At 45.1% G+C, this 14611-nt stretch overlaps 1 protein-coding gene across 1 annotated transcript in view; it reads right to left on the bottom strand.

The window, feature by feature from the left end:
• Positions 1 to 12660, bottom strand: part of Ctcf (CCCTC-binding factor (zinc finger protein)) — a 52206-nt gene extending 39546 nt beyond the window's left edge. The window contains exons 1-2 of the mRNA XM_013012660.1: positions 12474 to 12660; positions 7157 to 7272 (exon numbers count right to left, since the gene is read on the bottom strand). The gene's annotated coding sequence lies outside the window, so the exon portion shown is untranslated. The remainder of the gene's footprint in view (positions 1 to 7156; positions 7273 to 12473) is intronic.
• Positions 12661 to 14611: the final 1951 nt, after the last annotated feature.

The following is a 14611-nucleotide window of genomic DNA, read 5'->3' as shown; positions in this document are numbered from 1 at the left end:
CTCTACCACCTGAGCCACAGCGCCACTTCCGGCTTTTTTCCTTTTTTGCTTATGTGGTGCTGAGGCATCGAACCCAGGGTCTCATGCATGCAAGGCAAGCGCCCTACCACTGAGCCACCTTCCCAGCCCCACTCCATGAAACTTTTATCTCCAACTAAACACCAGAAAAATGGAAGTGGTGCTGTAATTCAAGTGGTAGAGTGCTAGACTTGAGCTGAAGAACTCAGGGCCAGTGCCCAGACCCAGATTTCAAGCCCCAAGACTGGTAAAAAGATAAATTAAAAAAATTTTTTTTGTTCATTTTTCAAATAAAATCTGTAGTCTATAATTATGTTTCTTAAAGAAAAAGTCATTAAGTTTCCCTTCTATTCTATGTACAACCAATATTAAATGATTTTTTTTCCCCCAGAGACCAGAGCTTGAGCTCAGGGGCTCCTATTCTTGCTTTGCTTTCCTGCTTACAGTTGGCACCCTGCCAGTTGAACCACAATTTATCTTTTTGTTAGTTCATCTTTTTGTTGGTTGTGGGGCTTGAAGTCTGGGCCTAGACACTGTCCCTCAGCTCTTCAGCTCAAGGCTAGGGCTCTACCACTTGAGACATAGCATCACTTCTGGTTTTCTGGTGGTTTATTGGAGATAGAGTCTCACAGACTTTCCTGCTTGGTCTGGGTTTGAACCCTGATCCTCAGATCTCAGTCTCCTGAGTAGCTAGGATTACAGGTGTGATCTACCAGTACTGGGCTTAGTTCATCTTTTTGTTAGTTAACTGGAGATAAAGTCTCATGGACTTTTCTAGCAGAGTGATTTTGAACCTAGATCCTACCCTTCATCTCACAGCCTTCTGGATAGCAAGGATTACAGGTTAAGTCACCAACACTTGGCTTCAATGATTTCTTAGGTAGGAAGACAAAGTTCAAGGTATGACAGAAGGGAAAAAGGAGAGAAATGGATACACACAAAGAAGTGAACTAATTACTTGTGGTTTTGTGGCCACTGATCCTATTGTCTCTACAACTCAGACTTAGTCACATCAGCCACTTTTTAGAATCAAGGCAATTTTTATTTAGTAAAGGAGGTCTCCTTTAAGATTAAATGAAAAACTAGTAGCTTACACTCAACAATGTACATCTGTACCAAATAGCAAAATGGTAATAAATGGCAACAATGTATTTGACAATCTAAAAAAAAGGAAAAAAAGATACAGTTACTACATCAGTACCAGCTACTATATTCTTAGCTAGAAGAAACAAAAGTAATCTAAAACACAGCCAAGCATGGTAGTTCATGCCTGTCATCCTTAGCTACTTGGAAGGCTGATAGGGAGAATTGTGATTCAAGGCTACCTAGGACAGAAAAATTTCAAGAATCCCTTCTTATACAATAGCTAGTAGTGACCCATGTTTAATTATCCTATACCAAGAAGCCTAAAATATAGGTAGATTGAGGTATAGGCACATGACTAGGCAGGATGCAATACTCTATACAAATATTAACTAAAGCAAAAAGGACTGGATATGTGGCTTAAGTGGAAGTTTTTAAGTTTAAACAATAAAAAAAAAACAAAATCTGAAGAGCTGAGGGACAGTGCCCAAGCCCAGAGTTCAAGCCCCACAACCAACCAAAAAAAAAAAAGAAGCAGAATTTTACTTTGAACTAAAATGAAAATTACTAAAACAAGTAATTTACTTATTTTATTATTATTATTTTTTTGTCAGTCATGGGGCTTGAACTTTGGGTCTGAGCGCTGTCCCTCAGCTCTTCAGCTCAAGGCTAGCGCGCTACTACTTAAGCCCCAGTGCCACTTCCAGTTTATTGGAGGTAAGAGTCTCTCGGACTTTCCTGCCTGGGCTGGCTTTGAACCTTGAGCCTTAGATCTCAGACTCCTGAGTAGCTAGAATTACAGGTGTAAGGCACCAGTGCCTGGCTAAAAGAAGTAATTTATTAACTTGCTTATTTCTTAGTAGTAATAGAAGCAAGATTGGGGACTTAGCTCAAATGGTGGAATGCATGGCTAACAATCAGGAGACCTTGAGTTTAATCCCAAATAATGTTATAGGGATGGGTGTGGGGGGGGGAGGGAGGAATATAGAAGGGAGTCACATGTGGTGGTGTTTGCTTGTAATTCTAGCACTAGGGAGGCTGAAGGAAGATTGATTTCAATGCAAGTTTAGGCTATAGAGCAAAATCCTGTCTCAAAAAATGTCTCATTATCTTGAAAATGAACTGTATAAATTGTGAGTGGGACAGGAAGGAAAAACTAGGAAAAAGTGGAGGGAAGGGGTAATATTATCCATAAAGAAATGTACTAATTACCTGACTTATGAAACAGTAATCCACCCCTCTGAACATCATCTTTTTTTTTTGTCGGTTATGGGGCATGAACTCAGCCTTGGCACTGTCCCTCAGCTCTTCAGGTCAAGGCTAGCACTCTACCACTTGAGCCACAGCCCCATTTCTGGCATTTTCTGTTTATTATGTGGTGCTAAGGAATTGAACCCAGGGCCTCATGCATGCAAGGCAAGCACTCTACCACTGAGCTATCTTCCCAGCCCCTAAACATCATCTTTATAATAACAATTAAAAAAAATTCAGGGCTGGGGATATGGCTTAGTGGTAGAGTGCTTGCTAGCATGAATAACACCATGGGTTCAATTCCTTAGTACCATATAAACAGAAAAAGCCAGAACTGGTGCTGTGGCTCAAGTGGTAGAGTGGTAGCCTTGAACAAAAGCAGCTCAAGGACAGTGCCCAGGCCCTGAGTTCAAGCCCCAGGAGTGGCAAAAACAAAACACCCCCCCCTTCCCCACAAAAAAAAACAAAAAAAGAAAGAAAAGAAAAAGATTGTATCTCAAGCTCAGGCACCAGTGGCTCACACCTGTAATCCTAGCTACTCAGGAAAGTCCTTGAGATTCTTATCTCCAATAAACCATCAGAAAACTGGAAATAGTGCTGTGGCTCAAGTGGTAGCGCTAGCCTTGAGCTGAAGAGCTGAGGGACAGTGTCTAGGCCCAGAGTTCAGGCCCCACGACCATCCCTACCTCCCAAAACAAAAGACTGTCTCAGGAATCTGTGCCTCACACCTGTAATCCTAGTTATTCTCGAAGCTGAGATCTGAGGATCCAGGCTCAAAACTAGCCCAAGCAAGAAAATTCTTGAGACTCTTATCTCCAAAAAAGCCAGAAGTGGAACTGTGGCTCAAGTGGTAGAATACCAGGCTTAAGTGACAAAGCTAAGGAATAAACACCTTGAGATCAAACTTCAATATAGTCCTAGGCATGCATACATGTGTGTACATGTACATGTGCACAAGTGCACCCATGAAAACACACACACACACACACACAGAATTACAGGAGTCATAGGTCTCTACGCTTTGGATTTAGTATTTGACTGGAATTGGAAGGAAAACTAATACAAACCAATATAAACTGTTAATTAAGATTGAGTTAATTTTAATCCCAGCTACTTGAGGAGCAAAAATTGTACCAGTCTGTCCAAAAAGTTATCAAAATTCACCTCAATAAATAAGCCAGGTATAGTAATGCATGTGTTTAACCCCAGCTACAGGAGGCACAAGTAGGAGCATAATCCAGATTATATCTGAAAAAATAACATAAAGCAAAAATGACAGGAAAAAATGAGTTAAAATTTGACATTTGTTTCCTAAATTGTTTTACAGAATTTACTTTTAAGGTTTTAGACCAACCAGACTCTGATAGTTCATTTTTTTCTTTTAAATTATATCATCAGAATGGTCTTTATAACAACACTTCTAATCTGGTCTAGTCATCTACCAATTGTCATGTACACTCCAGTTAATTGTTATTATAAAGGTAATGTTCAGAGGGATAGGTTACTGTTTCATAAGTCAGGTAATAAGTACATTTCCTTTTGGATAATATCACCCCTTTCTCCACTCTTTCCCAGTTTTTCCCTCCTGTTCCCACCCACAACTTGTTGGGTTTTTGTTGTTTTTTGTGTTTTTTTTTGGGGGGGGGTCGGTTGTGGGGCCTGAACTCTGGACCTGGGGGCACTGTCCCTCAGCTCTTCAGCTCAAGGCTAGTGCTCTACCACTTGAGCCACAGTGCTACTTCCACCTTTTTTTCTGATTATGTGGTGCTGAGGAATCAAACCCAGGGCCTCATGCATGCAAGGCAAGCGCTCTACCACTGAACCACCTTCCCAGTCCCTCCACCCACAAGTTGTCCAGTTCATTTTCAAGACAATGAGACACATTTTTTCTGACAGAAACACTTACGCAAGCAATAAATACCAACTTCTATATCTCAGTAGACTACAACAGGGACAAACTAAGAAACTGTTTAATGGCTCAAAGGTATTTTTTCCCGTGTTTCTCCTGTGGTGCCTTTAGAAAGAAGAATTCCAATCCCAGGTATTCACACCTCATTTTGTTAAAGATAAGTATGTGCCAGAAAATCATAGCTTGCATTCCACTAGTTAAATATAATTGTATGTAACTATATCTATGATACACACACACTCATTGGGAGGGGGCAGGAGCTAGGTTTGAAATTGCTAGGTGGGCGCTCCACTACTTGAACCATGCCTCTAGACCTAAATATTACAATATTTTAATTTCTTCCAGTTATTCACTATCCCCTAAGTTTAGAAGCTCCCCAAATAAGTTAGTTTATCTTGTGGATTCACTGTCTGGGAATATAAACAGATAAGCTAGACATGATAATTCCTTTTTTTCCCCTTGTGCTGGTACTGAGGCTTGAACTCAGGGCCTGGTTGCTGCCCATTAGCTTTTTCTGCTCAAGGGTAATACTCCACCACTTGAGTCACAGTTCGACTCTAAAAAGTCATCAGGCGCCCCAGGCAGGGTGGGTACCAGTGGCTCACGCCTGTAATCCTAGCTACTCAGGAGGCTGAGATCGGAGGATCACGGTTCAAAGCCAGCCTGGGCAGGAAAGTCTATGAGACTCTTACCTCCAATAAACCAGTAGAAAAGTGGTGCTGTGGCTCAAGCAGTAGAGCGCTTGCCTTGAGCTGAAGAGCACAGGGACAGCACCCAAGCCCAGAGTTCAAGCCCCACAAACGACCAAAAAAAAGTCAGTCAGTCAGTCAGTCAGTCAGTCTGTCTGTCTGTCTGTCTGTCTGTCTATCTATCTATCAGGCACCAGTGGTTTACACCTGTAATCCTAGTTACCAGGAGGCTGGCTGGTAAGGATCATGGTTCAAAGCTTGCTGGGACAGCAGACTCCTATTTCCAATTAACTCCCAAAAAGCCAGAAGTGGAGTTGTAGCTCAAGTAGTAGAGCCCTATCCTGAAGCAAAAAAGATCTGGTATTGTGTCCAGACCCTGAGTTCAAGTCCTAGAACTGGAACACACACACACATAAAAAAAGTGATCAAGGGGCTGGGAAGGTGGCTCAGTGGTAGAGCACTTGCCTTGCATGCATGAGGCCCAGGATTCGATTCCTCAGCACCACATAAGCAGAAAAAAAAAAGCCGAAAGTGGCATTGTGGCTCAAGTGGTAGAGCTCTAGCCTTGAGCTGAAGAGCTGAGGGACAGCGTTCAGGCCCAGAGTTCAGGCCCACGACCGGACCCAAAAAAATAAAAATAAAAAAGTGATCAACATATTTCAAAGATCTCATTTCCCAAACTATTAAGTCTAAATTTCTTACTAGTTCTTCAAATCAGTATCATTATTCTTTTCAGGATCTTATTAGTACAGCAGACTTTGTTCTTTCTATCTAGCAAGATACCAAGTTTGCTCATTTGTAGAACAGAAGCTTAAAGAATAATAGGGCTCTCATTCCTCCTTTCTCCCTCTACATTTACTTCTAGCACAGCTTCTAAGAAAAACTCTAGTAGTCACTTAGATGATTCATTTATATAAGCTTAGCTAATTTTAGCATTTGAAAATTTTGCCTCCACATTCCTTTTTGCCATTATACAATTTCAATTATTTTCATTTTTTTTTAAGGGATAAAAAGATGTGCCTTGTATAAGCCTGAAGAGAAACCACTTCCATAGCTCCTCCTTACCCCCAGCTGAGGACCAAACTCAGGGCCTTGTACTTGAAAGGCAAGTACTCTTCCACTGAGCCAAATCCCCAACCCACAGAAACAACTTTTAATATCTATACCTACTTAGTTACTTCAAGATCCTAAAGTAAGCCAGGTGCTAGTGACTCATGTCTGTAATCCTAGCTGCTCAGAAGGCTGAGATCTAAGGACCGAGTTTCAAAGCTAGCCCTGAGACTTTATTTTGTTGGTCATGGGGCCTGAACTCTGGGCCTGGGCTCTGTCCCTCAACTATTCAGCTCAAGGCTAGTGCTCTACCACTTGAGCCACAGCACCACTTCTAGCTTTTTTTTCCTGCTAATGTGGTGTTGAGGAATGTAACCAAGGGCCTCCTGCATGTAAGGCAAGCATTCTACCACTAAGCCACCTTCCCAGCCCTAGCCCTGAGACCAGAGGTGGAGCTGTGGCTCAAAGCAGTAGAGCTCTACCCTTGAGCAAAAGAGCTCATGGACAGAGCCCAGGCCCTGAGTTCAAGTCCCATAACTGACCAAAAAAAAAAGATTCCCAAAGCAGAGCAGACTCCAACATTTATTAGGACTGTTTCAAGTTTTCTATAGTGCTCATTATATTTTATAGCAGAAGATTATTAGCTAAATTGAATAGCTCGAATTAAGACAATTTTTATCCAGAATATTAATTTCTCCAAAAACAGCATTCCTTCTGTTCCTCATTAAAATTACAAATTGCCATAGGCCATAGACATTTCAGGTCATCTGTCAATAATCAAAATACACAATTCAAAATTTTCTACAGAAAAACAGCCACAACTTCTTGGGAGTTTTCCTACACACACAATCAGATTGGAATTTAATCTGTTACATAATTATTGTTCATCTGAAGAACACACTGAGGTTGGTCTTATTTTTCTCTCTGAAACAGGGACTGTACAATTAGACAGGTTAAGTAACTTGTCCAATGTCACTCAGCTAGTTTGTGACACTGCACAGTTTCAAGCCCAGGACTCTGACTCTAAAGCTGTATAGCTCTCAATCACCCAATAACCTCTATCTCCTATACCCAAGAAATACCCATAAAATCCTCTAGTCTAAGAGTTTCATTATTCCCATTTTTTTTTTGAGCAAGAAATGAAAATAGCAATTACCGCTCCGTGGCTGCAAAGTTGGTTTGAAGAAGGAAAATAGAACCAGCTACGAAGTCCCTGGTCAGCAGTCCGTCTACTAGTGCATCTTGTTTTTTGTCTCTAGATCCACAATCATTCTAAAAAGAAAAAGAAATAATTGTATGAAATATGAATTTCACAAAAATGCACCATGCAGCATGGAATGAGAGCAAACTAAAGATTTGATGTAATTGATAAAGAAATAATTAGTTGGGTTCTGGTGTTACATGTCTGTAATCGCAACACTCAGGAGGCTGGCAAGTTTGAGGGTACCCTCAACAACAAAAAAGTTTGCAAAGAATTTAGTATATAAAATACTAAGAGGAGCTGGGCGCCGGTGGCTCACACCTGTAATCCTACTATTCAGGAGACTGAGATTTGAGGATCATGGTTCAAAGCCAGCCCACGCAGGAAAGTCTATGAAATCCAGAAGTGGCCCTGAGGCTCAAGTGGTAGAGGGATTGCCTTGAGATGAAGAGCTCAGGGACAGTGCCCAGGCCCAGAGTTCAAGTTCCATGACCTACCAAAAAAAAAAAAAAAAAATACTAAGAGGAAATTCATCTCATAATTAACTAGTCAACAAAAAAAGATTATTCTTTCTCAGTCCAAGCTAAATAAAGTCTCTTATGTTGATAGGCAGCTTATAACACAAAAGAGGATTTGTATATTTGATCCAAGAAACTTTTTTTTTTTTGCTGGTCCTAGGGCTTGAGTACTGTCACTGAGTCTGACTCTGTGCTCAAAGTTAGTTCTGTACCAGTTGAGCTACAGCACTACTTCTGCTTTTTCTGAGTGGTTTATTGTAATTAAGAGTCTCAAGGGGACTTTTTCTGCCCAGGCTGGCTTCAAACTACAATCCTCAGATCTCAGCCTCCTGACTAACTAGGATTACAGGTGTGAGTCACCAGCACAAGGCTTTTTTTTGGGGGTGGGGGGGGTGTTGATCATGAGGATTGCACTCTGGGCCTGGGGGCTGTCTCTCAGCTCTTCAGCTTAAGGATAGCCCTCTACCACTTGAGCCACAGCACCACTTCTGGTTTTCTGATGGTTTATTGGAGATAAGAGTCTCATGAACTTTCCTGCCCAGGCTGGCTTTGAACCATGATCCTCAGATCTCAGCTTCCTGAGTAGCTAGAATTACAGATGTGAGCCACTGGTTTGTTTGTTTCTTTGTTTGGGTTATTTTGAGTCAAAGTTTATGTAGTCTGGGCTGGCCTGAAACTTGAGATCCTCCCTCTTCAGCCTGATGCCTGGCTTGTGTATTGATTGGTGTCCATGTATCACTAGATACTTCAATGGGAAGAGAATTTTATGCCACTGAAAGTTCTAAGGGTGGGCCAAAATAAATATCAAGTATAAAAAATTATATCAAAACCCTTGAGATATGTCAACTGCCTATATACACTGACCTATCTCTGAACTCACACATGATATCACAGAAAGAACACACAAAGATACTGGCAGGTGATTTGAAGATAAAGATACTGGCAGGGATGAAACAAAGATAGTAACTAAAGTTTTTTTTTTTTTTTTTGGGGGGGGGTCAGTCATGGACCTTGAACTCAGGGCCGAGGTGCTGTCCCTGAGCTTCTTTGCTCAAGGCTAGTACTCTATACTTTGAGACACAGAGTCACTTCCAGTTTTCTGGTGGTTAATTGGAGATAAGAGTCTCATGGACTTTCCTGTCTGAGCTGGCTTTGAACCATGACCCTCAGATCTCAGCCTCCTGAGTAGCTAGGTTTACAGGTGTGAGCAATTGATGCCCAGCAATTTTGCATCTTGTGGGATCTTTTACAACTTTAAGTAAATAAGCAGAATTTTCTTATGTAGGCAAAATTCTTGCAGTCTTACTCCTACAACTATTTAAACAAGTAGAGTCTTTGGGTTTCCCTGATATAACCCATTTATCCCAAATTTATTTTCTCTAGGTTTAGCTTTCCACTAAAAACAAAGTATTGGAGCTGGGAATGTGGCTTAGTGGTAGAGTGCCTGCCCAGCATAAACAGAAAAAGCCAGAAGTGGCACTGTGGCTCAAGTGGTAGAATGCTAGCTTTGAGCAGAAAAAGCTCAGGGCCAGTGCCCAGGCCCTGAGTTCAAGTATCAGGACTGACAAAACAACAACAACAAGCAAAAAACCCAAAGTATAATTTCTGGCATACAGACCCCAAAGAATAGCAACTGTGTTGGATAAGGTCTACACTACTAAGTCATTATAATGCATAAGACTAAGAAACCGCCAGGTGCTGGTGGCTCACATATAGATCTATAATTCTAGCTACTCAAGCAGACTGAGATCAGAGAATCAAGGTTTGATGCTAATCCAAGTAGGAAAAGCCTATGAAACTCTTACCTCCAATTAACCACCCAAAACCAGAAGTGGAGGTATGGCTCAAGTGGTAGAGGTAGTACTAGCCTTGAGCAGAAAAAGCTGAGTAAGAGTGCAAGGGTCCTGAGTTCAAGCTCTGGTACTAGTACAAACAAAACCACATATAGAACAGCAGACTCTATAAAAGCAACACAGGATTTGCAGAGCATAATTCTAACCTGGGAAAACAAGCATTACTCTTGGCTCAATTACAAACTTGCTGCATTTTAATTTTTAAATCTCTGTGGACTTTATCTTAAACCTGCCACTTGTCACTCAGAAGTTTGAAAGATTGAAAACATAAAATAATGCAATGAATTACATAAGTGGATTATTTATCAATTAAAAGTAGTTCTAGAGGGAGGGAACAAGTGGGAAAGAGGGAACAGCTGATGCTATGCAAAACAAAAGAAATGTACAAATCACCCAACATAGAAGAAATAACTATCACAAAGCTCACAGAACTCATAAATGTTACAGACTGTGATAGACAATTTGCTCCAGGAAAGTTAGAATGTGTTTGTGACTTTAACTGAGCATCACTATCCCATAATACTGTGAAATTTGGGAAATTATGTAACCACTTAAACACAATAAAAATAAATAAAAAGTAGTTCTATTCCCAAGCCTAACACTTCATTAATACTGCCACATTTAGTTGCTTTTTACTTGGGAGAGGGAAGAGCAGGAACTCCAGTAGTATACATACACACACACACACACACACAAGGATGAGGGAGCTGAGAGTGTAAGTTCAGTAGTAGAGCAAAAGTCATGAGTTTAAACCCAGCACAAAAAATAAAAGTTGCACAAATAAGGTTCTAATGCGGCTCCTGAGAAATTGGCCTAACCCTAGTTTCAGTATTAAAAAAAAAAAAAAGGATGTTCAAAAAGATGTCTACGGAAGCAGATCATTATCAGGATTACATTATAGTGGAGACCTTTACCTCATAAATTAACATAGCTTTTCTTTCTTAAAAATATCAAAACAGCTGGGTACTGTGGCTCACACCTGTAATCCTAGCTACTGAGAAGGATGAGGTCTGAGGATGGCAGTTCAAAGTCAGCCTAGGCAGGAAAGTCCAAAAGACGCTCATCTCCAATTAACCGCTAAAAAAGCCGATGTGAAGCTGTGGCTCAAGCTAGAGGCAGACTTGTGCAAAAAGCTCAGGGACAGCACTCAGGTCCAGAGTTCAAACCTCAGATCCGGCATATACACACAAAGTCGTAGCAGTGCTAGGTGTGGCTCAAGTAGTATAGCAGCTGCATAGTAAGCATGAGGCCTAGACTTCAAACCAGTGTGTGTGGAGCTAACCAACCCAGCCTTTTTTTTTTTTTTTACACTAAGGAGTTGATATATTGTACTATCCTGTACCCTACAAAGGTAGTATGTTTGGAGGAGGGGAACTAAACTTCGACAATTCAACATAGGAAGCTTTTTAATGATGCAGGACGGCTTACTGACAGTAAATTTTAAATACATGCCCTAATTTAACTTCTTTTCCTGTCTATAGGAAACATGGAATCCTCACTTTCCTAGTTGATCTGAACTCAAAGAAAGTAGGAAAACTCTGTATTCGAATGTTTACTAATGTCGAACAGGAGAAATGCAGGAAGTCGGCTAGCTATTAGAGTAGTTACATTAGGCGTAGATATTTATAAACCATCTGCAATGACCCAGGATTCAATTACAACACCAACCCTCACATTTCAGCGTACGGGCAAATTACCAGTTGAGTCAAGAATAAATTCATTCTGTCCTACTGGCGCTTTAGATCAGGTTGCACAATCTCGAAGGCTGAAACTGCCTATGCCTAGCCCTAGAGCATCAGGTACTAAGTATACGAAGTTTAGCGCCAGGACAATTAAAAACCGGAGGCCGACTCAAGGGTCGTCTCGATCAAAATAACCAGCGTAGAACTCCCGAATTCAGATGGTCACGTCACTTGAGATCAGAGCGAAATTGTTTCAGTCCCATTGAGATCACTGAATGTACACAGGCTGTTACTTCTCCAAGGGGGTTAAGAGAGTGGAAGCCTGGCAGAAGAAACGCTACTTGAGGCGGAACTCGGCTTTTCTGCCAACTATGGGGTCGGCACGAAGTCCGCTCGCGCGCGGAGCCTTGGCGCGAGTTTGGGGGCGCAGCGGGGCCCGGCGGGGGCGGCGAGCGCACGTTCCCCCGCCCGCTCGGGCGGCGTCGAGGCGCGAATAGCTCAGCCAGCCTTGCAGAGGGAGCTCTCGGCAGCTCTGGGGTCCCTGTGCTCGCAGCCGCAGCAGCGCCGCCTGCGCCACTCGGCGGAGACGGAGACCAGCGGCGACGACGCGCGGACTGGGAGCGACCGCGGAGCAGCCGAGCGGCTGGGGAAGCACTCGGAGCAACCAGGTAGGTTCCGGGACTGGGTGGACTGGAGGATGGGTATCCCGAGACGCATCGACAGGGGCCCGGACACCCACAGGGCTCTGGGACTCAGTTGCGTGCCCGGCCGCGGGAGGGTCTGAACTCTTAAACGAGTAGCGAGCAAGGAAGCCGGAGCGCGGAGACCGAGTCTCGGCTGAGGCCACCCGCCGCGGGAGGGGCGGAGGGCAGAGGGCGGGCCGCGGCAGGGCGATCAGCCGGGCCAAGTGCCGGCCTCGAGGGCAGAGACAAAGGAAGGAAAATGGAGTCGCCGGGCGCGCGGGCCTCCGCCGCCGCCGCCGCCGCCGCCCGAGGCCTAGCGTGCGGCCAGGAGGCCTATCGAGCGGGTGTGGAGTGGGGCGGCCGGGCCGCGGCGGCGGGCAATGGTTGCGGCCGCTCTGCAGCAGGGACGGTATAGGGAGACAAACACCCCCCGGCGGCGGCGCTGGCGCCGGGCTACAGCCAGCGCCGACCGGAGCGGCCCCATCGTGACACCTAGAGGCGGCCCGCGAAACCTCCTCCACCCTGGGCCCCCTTACCTCCGCGCCACACCCCCCGCGTTCCGCCGCCGCTCCACCGCTCCGGCCACCCGGCGTCCCCGGCCAGCTCTGCGCGCCCGCACCGGCTACTGCTGCCGCCACTGCCGCCAAAGAAGCAGCTCCGCGCACGGTTTAATCGCTCCACAAGCTCGGACACAAAATGGCGGCGGTGCGGTGCAGTGCGCCTGCGTCGGCGCTGCCGGGGCCGCGGGTGCTGATAAGGGAAGGGACGGGTGGGGGGGGCCGGCCGGGCGGCGAGTGGAGGGCGGGGGAGGAAAGGTGAGGGGAGGGGTTGGCGCAGGGCAGCATGGGAGGCGGCCCCGGGCGCCAACTTTCAAAAGCAGGCGCGATGGCGTCACGGGACGCACCGCGAGTCGCGTCGTCACGCCGCACGCGCCCTCCCGCGCCCTCGCCCGGTCGCGCGTGGACTTCGCTGGCGTGGTGGCGTCCGGTCTTCCGTTGGGTGGGGCTTCCTGGGTGGGGACCGTCGTCTCGGGGCCGTTTCGGATTCCTGCCTGTTTGACCTGGTTCCCAAACTGCTCTCTCCGGCCCTCTAAACCCCTTAGGAGTTGGAGGAGTGGGGGTGGCTAGAGGAAGCGCGCGCGGGGCCGTCTGTGGGACGTGGGCGGCTCCTAGGCCCGGCCCCGCCCAGTCTCCGCCCTACTGGGACCCGCCCGTCAACCGCGGCTCAGTGGCCCGCCACCGAGTGAGGCCCAGCGGGTATCTGTGCGTTGCTGTTTCTCGTGTGGAGTCCAGTGCTCTCGAGTGACTGCAAGAAGGGCTGTGTTTGCCTAGAGGCTTCTGAAGATCTCACTCCCTAGAAAAAGAGTCTCCTGAAATCGGGTCAGAGGGAACCAGGGCCTACTCTGGGAGTTCCCAGGCGACTTCAGCCTGGAGAGATAGCAGACCACTTGAGTCTTGTGCACTACAGTCATCTTTAGCGGAAAGGACTTTTGAGTATTTGACGCCGTGTAGTTTCTGTTTTAAGACCTGCCTTTCTCATTTCTCGTCTTTGCCCGGGAGCTGTTAAGTTCCCGGTGGGTGGAGTCCTTTGGCTCCTCCCCCTCCCCTGGAAGTGCCTGCGGACCCCGCCCAGCCAGACCTTGAAGTTAACGGGGCCGATTGCCAGGTGTTGTGGTGGCTCCCAAAGGAGTGTCTTTTAGTGTTTTTACCGTAATGCGGCTTAATCCTCAACTCCCTTTCGTTAGACTCATTCAGCGTCAATGGAGATGCTTTTCCTCTATTCAGCTGATTGTTCTTGTGAGAATATTGGCCCAATATTGATGTACTGAGGTCTTTTACCCTCAAAGGAAAGAGAAATCTGTTTTCGAAAATGTAAAATCTCCAGAATTGTAGGTGCTGGTAACTCAATGAGAAGTTTTTAAACTCAGTGACTGGATTCAACCATAGTGTGGTCTGTCAGCATATGATCCTTGACTTGAAGAAAAGGAAATTCTAAGAGCAAATCAGTTGTGGAATCCCAGGGCAGAGGATTCTGGTAGTGGGGAGGCTTCAGCTGGCCAAGGGGTTGAGAGTTCTAATCTTGGACCAGAGACGTAGCTAGTGTTGGATGACTGGAGAATGTCTTTGGTAATCTTGGACAGATTCAGGTGGGTCAGACATGGATGTTAATCTAACTAGAATGGGATTAAAAAATGAGCAGAAACATAAGAAAATAGAGACAGTAGTACATGTAGGCAACTTGAGAGAAGTTTTTCGGTGAGGTAAGCACAGAAATTTAGGGATAGTCAAAAAGGATGTGAGGTGTTGTGAAGGGTTTTTGCCTCTTCCATGTTAGGGATTAAACCAAAGACCTTGTGATGCTAAGTAAGTTCTTACTACTGAGCTCCATGAGCTCCAGAGATATTTTAAGACAGTAGGTTTTTTGAGCTCCCCTTTCCTCCCCTCCTACCCCACCAGTCCTAGAGCCTGAACTCAAGGCCTGGGCACTATCCCTGAGCTTTTTTCTCAAGGCTAGTGATGTACCACTTGGGCCACAGCTCCACTTCTGGCTTTTAGTCATTAATTAGCGATAGAAGTCTCACAGACTTTACTGCCTGGCTGGCTTTGAACCACAATCTTCAGATCAGTCTCCTGAGTAGCTAGGATTACAGGTGTTAGCCACCAGCAACTAGCAT

The sequence above is a fragment of the Dipodomys ordii genome, unplaced genomic scaffold, assembly GCF_000151885.1.
Source record: "Dipodomys ordii isolate 6190 unplaced genomic scaffold, Dord_2.0 Scaffold18, whole genome shotgun sequence".
NCBI lineage: Eukaryota > Metazoa > Chordata > Mammalia > Rodentia > Heteromyidae > Dipodomys > Dipodomys ordii.
The sequence above is the reverse complement of the archived record's forward strand: the minus strand, read 5'-3'. Positions and strand labels throughout refer to the sequence as shown.